This window comes from Lolium perenne, chromosome 1 (assembly GCF_019359855.2).
Source record: "Lolium perenne isolate Kyuss_39 chromosome 1, Kyuss_2.0, whole genome shotgun sequence".
NCBI lineage: Eukaryota > Viridiplantae > Streptophyta > Magnoliopsida > Poales > Poaceae > Lolium > Lolium perenne.
Genome location: NC_067244.2, coordinates 16,124,793 through 16,133,675, shown reverse-complemented (window position 1 = coordinate 16,133,675; position 8,883 = coordinate 16,124,793).

Sequence of the window (8,883 nt, the reverse complement as noted above, 5' to 3'; positions counted from 1 at the left end):
ATGTATCTAATATACTATGCCTGGTTGAGAAAACTCCACATCCCGCTGTAGGAGCACCACCCTTCGATAATACTTGATACACACTTTCTGCGCCTAGCTGAAAGGCGTTAAAGAAAAGCGCTTATGGGAGACAACCCATGTTTTTACCTACAGTACTTTGTTTTTATTTTAAGTCTTGGAAGTTGTTTACTACTGTAGCAACCTCTCCTTATCTTAGTTTAGTGTTTTATTGTGCCAAGTAAAGTCGTTGATAGAAAAGTTCATACTAGATTTGGATTACTGCGCAGAAACAGATTTCTTTGCTGTCACGAATCTGGGCTGTTTTCTCTGTAGGTAACTCAGAAAATTATGCCAATTTACGTGAGTGATCCTCAGATATGTACGCAACTTTCATTCAATTTGAGCATTTTCATTTGAGCAAGTCTGGTACCTCGATAAAATTCGTCAATACGAACTGTTCTATTTTGACAGATTCTGCCTTTTATTTCGCATTGCCTCTTTTGCTATGTTGGATGAATTTCTTTGATCCATGAATGTCCAGTTGCTTTATGCAATGTCCAGAAGTGTTAAGAATGATTGTGTCACCTCTGAATATGTTAATTTTTATTGTCGCTAACCCTCTAATGAGTTGTTCTAAGTTTGGTGTGGAGGAAGTTTTCAAGGATCAAGAGAGGAGTATGATGCAACATGATCAAGGAGAGTGAAAGCTCTAAGCTTGGGGATGCCCCGGTGGTTCACCCCTGCATATATCAAGAAGACTCAAGCGTCTAAGCTTGGGGATGCCCAAGGCATCCCCTTCTTCATCGACAACATTATCAGGTTCCTCCCCTGAAACTATATTTTTATTCCATCACATCTTATGTGCTTTTCTTGGAGCGTCGGTTTGTTTTTGTTTTTTGTTTTGTTTGAATAAAATGGATCCTAGCATTCACTTTATGGGAGAGAGACACGCTCCGCTGTAGCATATGGACAAGTATGTCCTTAGTTTCTACTCATAGTATTCATGGCGAAGTTTCTCCTTCGTTAAATTGTTATATGGTTGGAATTGGAAAATGATACATGTAGTAATTTGCTATAATGTCTTGGGTAATGTGATACTTGGCAATTGTTGTGCTCATGTTTAAGCTCTTGCATCATATGCTTTGCACCCATTAATGAAGAAATACATAGAGCATGCTAAAATTTGGTTTGCATATTTGGTTTCTCTAAGGTCTAGATAATTTCTAGTATTGAGTTTGAACAACAAGGAAGACGGTGTAGAGTCTTATAATGTTTTCAATATGTCTTTTATGTGAGTTTTGCTGCACCGGTTCATCCTTGTGTTTGTTTCAAATAAGCCTTGCTAGCCTAAACCTTGTATCGACAGGGAATACTTCTCATGCATCCAAAATACTTGAGCCAACCACTATGCCATTTGTGTCCACCATACCTACCTACTACATGGTATTTCCCGCCATTCCAAAGTAAATTGCTTGAGTGCTACCTTTAAAATTCCATCATTCACCTTTGCAATATATAGCTCATGGGACAAATAGCTTAAAAACTATTGTGGTATTGAATATGTACTTATGCACTTTATCTCTTATTAAGTTGCTTGTTGTGCGATAACCATGTTCACTGGGGACGCCATCAACTACTCTTTGTTGAATTTCATGTGAGTTGCTATGCATGTTCGTCTTGTCTGAAGTAAGAGCGATCTACCACCATATGGTTAAGCATGCATATTGTTAGAGAAGAACATTGGGCCGCTAACTAAAGCCATGATCCATGGTGGAAGTTTCAGTTTTGGACAAATATCCTCAATCTCAAATGAGAAAATTAATTGTTGCTACATGCTTATGCATAAAAGAGGAGTCCATTATCTGTTGTCTATGTTGTCCCGGTATGGATGTCTAAGTTGAGAATATTCAATAGCGAGAAATCCAATGCGAGCTTTCTCCTTAGACCTTTGTACAGGCGGCATAGAAGTACCCCTTTGTGACACTTGGTTAAAACATGTGCATTGCGATGATCCGGTAGTCCAAGCTAATTAGGACAAGGTGCGGGCACTATTAGTATACTATGCATGAGGCTTGCAACTTGTAAGATATAATTTACATGATACATATGCTTTATTACTACCGTTGACAAAATTGTTTCATGTTTTCAAAATCAAAGCTCTAGCACAAATATAGCAATCGATGCTTTTCCTCTATGGAGGACAATTCTTTTACTTTCAATGTTGAGTCAGTTCACCTATTTCTCTCCACCTCAAGAAGCAAACACTTGTGTGAATTGTGCATTGATTCCTACATATTTGCTTATTGCACTTATTATATTACTCTATGTTGACAATATCCATGAGATATACATGTTACAAGTTGAAAGCAACCGCTGAAACTTAATCTTCCTTTGTGTTGCTTCAATGCTTTTACTATCAATTATTGCTTTATGAGTTAACTCTTATGCAAGACTTATTGATGCTTGTCTTGAAGTGCTATTCATGAAAAGTCTTTGCTTTATGATTCACTTGTTTACTCATGTCATATACATTGTTTTGATCGCTGCATTCACTACATATGCTTTACAAATAGTATGATCAAGGTTATGATGGCATGTCACTCCAGTAAATTATACTGTTATCGTTTTACCTCGCTGGGACGAGCAGAACTAAGCTTGGGGATGCTGATACGTCTCCGACGTATCGATAATTTCTTATGTTCCATGCCACATTATTGATGTTATCTACATGTTTTATGCACACTTTATGCCATATTCGTGCATTTTCTGGAACTAACCTATTAACAAGATGCCGAAGTGCCGATTCTTTGTTTTCTGCTGTTTTTGGTTTCAGAAATCCTAGTAACGAAATATTCTCGGAATTGGACGAAATCAACGCCCAGGGTCCTATTTTGCCACGAAGCTTCCAGAAGTCCGAAGAGGAGACGAAGTGGGGCCACGAGGTGGCCACACCATAGGGCGGCGCGGCCCCCCCCTTGGCCGCGCGACCCTGTGGTGTGGGGCCCTCGTGCCGCCTCTTGACCTGCCCTTCCGCCTACTTAAAGCCTCCGTTGCGAAACCCCCGGTCTTAGAGCCACGATACGGAAAACCTTCCGGAGACGCCGCCGCCGCCGATCCCATCTCGGGGATCCAGGAGATCGCCTCCGGCACCCTGCCGAGAGGGAATCATCTCCGGAGGACTCTACGCCGCCATGGTCGCCTCCGGAGTGATGTGTGAGTAGTCTACCCCTGGACTATGGGTCCATAGCAGTAGCTAGATGGTTGTCTTCTCCCCATTGTGCTTCATTGTCGGATCTTGTGAGCTGCCTAACATGATCAAGATCATCTATCTGTAATTCTATATGTTGCATTTGTTGGGATCCGATGAATAGAGAATACTTGTTATGTTGATTATCAAAGTTATGTCTATGTGTTGTTTATGATCTTGCATGCTCTCCGTTACTAGTAGATGCTCTGGCCAAGTAGATGCTTGTAACTCCAAGAGGGAGTATTTATGCTCGATAGTGGGTTCATGCCTCCATTGATATCTCGGGACAAGGTGTGAGAAAGTTCTAAGGTTGTGGATGTGCTGTTGCCACTAGGGATAAAACATTAGTGCTATGTTCAAGGATGTAGTTACTAGTTACATTACGCGCAATACTTAATGCAATTGTCTGTTGTTAGCAACTTAATACTGGAGGGGGTTCGGATGATAACCTGAAGGTGGACTTTTTAGTCATAGATGCAGTTGGATGGCGGTCTATGTACTTTGTCGTAATGCCCAATTAAATCTCACTATACTCATCATAATATGTATGTGCATGGTCATGCCCTCTTTATTTGTCAATTGCCCAACTGTAATTTGTTCACCCAACATGCTGTTTATCTTATGGGAGAGACACCTCTAGTGAACTGTGGACCCCGGTCCAATTCTCTATACTGAAATACAATCTACTGCACATCTTGTTCTACTGTTTTCTGCAAACAATCATCTTCCACACAATACGGTTAATCCTTTGTTACAGCAAGCCGGTGAGATTGACAACCTCACTGTTTCGTTGGGGCAAAGTACTTTGGTTGTGTTGTGCAGGTTCCACGTTGGCGCCGGAATCCCTGGTGTTGCGCCGCACTACATCCCGCCGCCATCAACCTTCAACGTGCTTCTTGGCTCCTCCTGGTTCGATAAACCTTGGTTTCTTTCTGAGGGAAAACTTGCTGCTGTGCGCATCATACCTTCCTCTTGGGGTTCCCAACGAACGTGTGAGTTACACGCCATCACCTATGCCGTTTGTTTTGAACAGCATCTTCTCCATCTTCCCATCTGTTTGCTATTTCCATTAACGCGGATACTGTCTTTGGATTGGTCCTCCCCAAGTCCTCGACAAAATCTCCACGCCTGATTCCTGCGACAAACGCATCTATCGCTCTCTCGTCAGATATATTTTCTACCGAGTTTTTGATGATGTTCCACCTTTGGATATATTTTCTCATTGGCTCATCTGGCTTTTGTCGGCACGCTCTCAACTCCTCTAACGACGCAGGTTTCTTGCACGTGGACCTGAAGTTCTTGACGAACACGTCCTCGAAGCTTTCCCAGCTGTCGATGGATCCTGGAGGAAGTTTCTTTATCCAAGATCGTGCGGCTCCACTCAAATGCACCTGGATGCTTTGCATAGCTGTTGCTCTGGTTCCTCCTGTGAGCTTCACCGTCTCGAGATAATCAACTAGCCAATCCTCTGGATCTTGAAGGCCGTCGAATTTCTTGAAGTTATCGGGTAACTTGAATCCCGAAGGGACTCGAGTTTTTCGCACTCTCCTCGTGAAGCACGGCAAGCCGCACATATCCTCGTCGTTTAACTCTGGGGTCTGCCGATGTTCCCTCCTGCTTTGTCGCGCTCTGTCGACCCTTGCTTGTGCTGCCGTATCCCTTGCTCCACTTGGTCCTTCAGGAGCTGCTGCTGCTGCTGCCGCAGGTCGTGGACTATTTTGCCTTGCTGTTCCTTCGGGAGGTGTTGATACAAACGCCGTCCCCATGGCTCCAACTCCTGCTATCGCCATGTTGTACAGTGTTTCCCTTGGATCTCCTGGAGGTGGTTTAGATGCGAGGATAAAAGCTTGTGTCGCCATATACCCAGCTTCTGGTGTCTTAGGGATGATGTTTCCTCTTGTGTCTATCGACATAAAAGACATGTCGAGGTTTTGGACCAAGTGCTCTCTTTCTCCTTCGGGTACGTGTTGTAACCTCGATCTTGCTCTATTCCGAGCCTCCCTGTGGCTATCACCCGAAGTTCTAGATTGTCGACTCAGCTCTGCCCTTCGCCTGCTGGATGCAGAGGCTGCCTCCTTTCTTCTGTTTAGCTCAGCTGTCTGTTTTTCCAATTCCCTTGCAGCTCGTGCGAGCCTATATTGATATGCTTGTAATTCCTCTGGCGTGGCTGTGGTGGCCATTGGTTCTGAGCCATCCATAGCTCTCGCGGCTCTATCCCATGCTGCTTGCGGGAGTCGAACTCTGTCTCGTGGTTGTGGCCCGATATATTTATTGCCTAGACCTCATCGCAAATCAGAGGGATCAACGTATGGATTTCCCAAATCGTCGAAAGCCTCAGATGTTTCTTCTTGGTCATGGCTTGGCTCTCCGATGACATAAATCTGATGATACTTTGTATTCAGATCTATGTTGGGTTTGGTGACACCATCGTTAAGATTGGCGAAGACCTTGCCCACTGTAGTAGATTTGTCGATGAAGTTGTAGCTGTCAACACTGCTTGAGCCATCGCTTATATATGAGTCCGCAGATGACTCAAACAACATGTCGCTGAAGATCTTGGCGAGTTTTTCTCTCGCCCTGGTGCTGATGAAGCGTGACGACGAAGTTTCTTCCTCTCCTGATTCGGTTGACGATGTATAGCTTGAAAAATCGGAATCGACCGCCGACGATCCCGACGAAATCAGAATTTCGACACGATACGATCCCTCTTTCTCGACGCGAAAGTGAAACCTTCCGAACGTCATCTCCATAGGCTCCTCCAGATACGCATATGCATCCAAACGGGAGGGCGGGTGAGGAACAAAATCGACAGGACCAGTAGCGATCTGTTTACCTCGATCCATTGCGTTGCTCGCGGTTGATGAAGTCGATGATTTTGCGGTTGATGAAGTCGACGATCTTGAACGTGCCATCGAGACCAGATCCTTGACGCCTCTAGTTCCCACAGACGGCGCCAATTGACAAGGTATTAACTTGTCAATGCCTACGGGTTGTAGACTAGGGTTTAGTTGGAAGTAGAGGGCAAGTAGATCTCGAAGGTTTCAGCCGAAAAATACTCGACGATTATGAAACTAGGGTTTGAGAACAAAGATTAGAAGATTTCTGCGTCCCTCGACTCCCCCTTATATAGGAGGCGGAGCCGAGGGATTCGTGTAGTACAAGTTACAGAGTCCGGGAAGGTTTCTAACTCATCCCGCAAGATTACAAATAACACTTCCTATTACAATTCTAGCTTTCCTTAATAGTATCTTGGGCTTCCGAATCTTCTTATTCTTCGGGTAGTGGGCCTTCAGTAAACCCCGAGTACTATCTTCGGCAGGCCCATTTGGGATGCCTATGTCACCATGTCCTTCAAGTCACATTCACCTTCAAAAACTTTCAAAGTCATTTCACTTCACAAGTTTCCATCTAGAGTAGTCAATTTTATTTGTTAGCACTAGCAACTAGTCATGAGGGGTGCTACTTAACTTATGAAGCTTTTAGGCTAAGTTTGATACTCTTGTTCTACTCTCTACTTAGACCAAAGTTAACTATAAAAGTAAGTTTTAATAATCAAAGTAAAAGCTTGTAAGGATAAAACTTGGGATTTGATCATGAAGCATAAAGTAATAGATGAGTGTGCCTTGCTCTTGTAGAGCTTTGCACTTTGCAAGAATATTAGCTTGCCTTGGTTGGTGTACTGATCAAAGTTGTCTTCTTCTTCCTGGAAGTAGACCTCCTCCTCCTGGTACTCCTCTGTACTAGCGTCTAAAAACGGATACGAGATAACAATCACCAATCAAAGCTTAAGAGCTAGACTAATCACACACAAAGTTAACACAAGCTAATCTATCATCACCACATCGCTATCATGTTGGTTGACTTTGTTTTCTTCTTAAGAAATTTTTTTTCCTCTCATTACAAATATTGATTTAGGGTTTCTCTTTAGTTCTTGGAGAAATAATTTCCTCTTATTGAATCTTGTTAAGATTTAATCTCCTCAAATAAATAATGTATGAATCCATGTTGACCAAAGTCAATAATTCATAATTATCATTTGGGAAAATGATTTAAATGAGGTAGAGTACCTCATGCAATTTAACACTACCATACTTATAATTTAATATCACCAAATAATTCAATATGAGATTAAGTAGACCATGGTCACTAACTCATGTTGAGTTACTTGAGACAAGATTTAAATGAGGGAAAACCTCTCATAAAGTTTAATAAATAGTTTTGGACAATATCAATTGACTAGAAATAGCCATAGAGCCATTATTTAATCTAGACCATGATCATACAAAGTAACTAGGTGATATTTTCGCATAAACATGTAGAGTAACTGAAATGTGATTTATGAGAGTTGGAATCAACTCAAAAGCATTTTTGGTTGATTTTTAAATAAAGTTTGAAATTTGAAAAGACCATGCCTTGTTATTTTTGTCACATTAATTCTACAACGAATCTAGTACTGAGACCAGTGGGGTTGGGTAAATCTATTCACAAGCTTTCCAACCATATGAAATTCATAAAATTTGGTTTAGCCAATTTGATTCTACTTAAATTTGAACACATCACCAGTAAGGAATTTGAATTCAATCGAATTAATTAAATTTGAAAAGTTGGGCCAGCGCGGGAAAAATAACGGGCCGGCCCAGTTGAGCATTTGGGCACCACAGTGGCCTGACTTAACGGGCCCCGCCTGTCAGTGAGGTTTAAACGCACCGAAGCGGTACGTGGCTTAGGGCCGTTGGATTAGAAACGAATCGGATGGCTGAGGGACATCCTCATCCTCGACACGGTTCATCGGAGCTCTAACCCTAGCGACGGCTCTAGAGGGGGGTCGGCGGCGTACCTAGGCTGCAGCGGAGCTCAGGGAGGACGGCATTCGACGTAGAGGAAGGAGAGGAAGCAGCTGGTAGCAGTGGCGTCGCCTGGGGTGCACTGCAACGGCACCTCCTCCTTGCTCGACTCCGGCGGGGATCCTGCTCCAAATTCCGGTGAGGGAGAGGCAAATGTGGAAGGGAGAGTGGCTAGGAACGATCAGCGGTGAGAGGAGAGGGTGGTGTTGTGCCGAAAACGAAGGGAGGAGGGCGGCTTATATAGCCTCGCTGGGCATCTGCGGGGGTCACGGGTGACGAGCGGCGATGTCGTGCTTCTGGCGATCAACGGCATGGGCGAGGCCATGGAATCATTCAGGAGGGCGTAGTGAGCATCACGATGCACTCAGAACATCAAGAGGTGGTCAAGCACAGGGGTGCGGGTCACGCGTCCGTGGCTACTGTGGCGGTCGTCGTCGTTGTCCACGGCGGTGACAGGGCGCGGGCGGGCTAGTGGGGATGTCTGGCAGTGTCCTGGCGCTGAGGTGAAGCTGCGAACGGGGGCGGATGGCGAGGGGCGGTCGGAGTTGACGGGCCGACGCGGCACTCTGGCACGCCCTGGCGTTCCAACCATGCGCGCCATGGCGTCACTGGGGGTCATGGGCGCGTCGGTGGCTGACTCGTGCTGGCCTTGTCTCGATCAAGGGGGTGGACGAGCAGACGCAGGGGAGTGAGGGGAACCTCCCAGACATGGTGATGTGGGCTGACATCGTGTGGAGAGAGAGATGGCCGGGGTGGGCATGGTGGTCACGGCATGGCCATGCCATGGTCATG